General features: G+C 42.5%; 1 pseudogene; it reads left to right on the forward strand.

The window, feature by feature from the left end:
* Positions 1–364: 364 nt before the first annotated feature.
* The window catches only part of LOC105508716, a 13418-nt pseudogene continuing 11947 nt past the window's right edge, over positions 365–1835 (forward strand).

Below are 1835 nucleotides of genomic sequence, written 5' to 3' on the forward strand. Positions count from 1 at the left end.
CCTCTCCAGAGTTAGGGTTGAACTGCCTACACATAAACACCTCACCAACTGTTTATGAATACACAACTGAAACCCAATCACACTTTGAAATGTTTTCCAACATTTCAAATCCAGGTGCTTAAATTCAAACTACATGTTATAATAAAGTTGCACCAGCCAGCTTTATATTTAAGGCCTTTGGCCTTGGGATAATTTAAGGGACATTTTGATTATGAAAGAATAAGCCTCGTTAGCAGAGGGAACTCATTCTGAAAGCCCATGTGCTTCAGGAGGGACTCTCCTGGGCTCCTAACAACACGGAGGGCTCTGAGCAGTCAGACACGACGGGGTGAGGCTCCGCTCCACTGCCTGTCTCACAGCAGAGATGAACGGCTGGAAGAGGAAGGCGAAAAGGGGGAAAGGAGGGACAATGAAAGGAGGAAGTGAAGAAAGGAGAGATTTCCAGCGAATTAAACTTTCATCTTCTCCTAATAACCACATAGGTAAATAGCTATCTATATAATACAGAGACATACCAACACAAAAAATGTCTAAAGCAGGATGAGCTGAAAATGACCTTTACAAAACAGAGCCCACCGTGGGTAGACCATCACTAGTGAAGCATTTCCAGCTTCCGTGCAGAAAATATTCCCAAAGTTGCTTTTTACCTAGGTGGAACTTGAGGTGAATTTCCCCTACAGAAACAATGCTATACATGGGACTTGCTATAAAAGGGCATAAATCCTTTTTTAAAGGCAAACAAATAAAACTTTATGAATGAAATGAAGATATTAATCATTATGAAGGACAACAAGATCTGAGCAGGTGATGAGATACATTATACTGTTGACTAGGAAGGCAGTTTAAACTATTTAATCAGTGAGATTTCCATCAAAATCCTGCAGAACTTGACAGATTCTAAAATTTTATTTAAAAAATAAAGTCCTGGCTGGGCACAGTGGCTCACGCCTATAATCCCAGCAGTTTGGGAGGCCAAGGTGGGCGGATAATGAGATCAGGAGATCAAGACCATCCTGGCTAACACGATGAAACCCCGTCTCTACCAAAAACACAAAAAATTAGCCAGGCATGGTGGTGGGTGCCTGTAGTCTCAGCTACTCGGGAGGCTGAGGCAGGAGAATGGCGTGAACCTGGGAGGCAGAGCTTGCAGTGAGCCGAGATGGTGCCACTACACTCCAGCCTGGATGACAGAGCAAGACTCCGTCTCAAAAAAAAATAAAAAATAAAAAATAAAAATAAAAATAAAAAATAAAGTCCTAAGAATAGTTAAGTTATTGGAAAGAAAACAAGCAAACAAAAAAAGATCTTGCTTGACATCAAGAACACTTAAAAAAAAAAAAAAAGTAAGAAACTTGCAAGAGGTGGTGGCTCACGCCTGTAATCCTAACACTTTGGGAGGCCAAGACAGGTGGATCCCTTGAGCCCAGGAGTTCGAGATCAGCCTGGGCAATATGGTGAAACCCTGTCTTTTAAAAAATACAAAAATTTATTTAGGTCTGGTGGTGCAGGCCTGTAATCCCAGTTACTTGGGAGGCTGAGGTGGGAGGATTGCTTGAGCCCAGGAGGTTGAGTCTGCAATGAGCCATGATTGCATCACTGCACTCCAGCCTGGGTGACAGAGCAAGACACTTGAGAAAAAAAAAAGAAGAAAGAAAGAAAGAAAAGAGAGAGAGAGAAAGAGAGAAAGAGAGAAAGATAGCCGGTGCAGTGGCTCATGCCTGTAATCCCAGCACTTTGGGAGGCTAAGGGGGTGGAACACATGGTCAGGAGATTGAGATCATGCTGGTTAACATGGTGAAACCCCGTCTCTAATAAAAATACGAAAAAAATTAGCC

The sequence above is a fragment of the Colobus angolensis genome, unplaced genomic scaffold, assembly GCF_000951035.1.
Source record: "Colobus angolensis palliatus isolate OR3802 unplaced genomic scaffold, Cang.pa_1.0 Scaffold166, whole genome shotgun sequence".
NCBI classification, from domain to species: Eukaryota; Metazoa; Chordata; class Mammalia; order Primates; family Cercopithecidae; genus Colobus; species Colobus angolensis.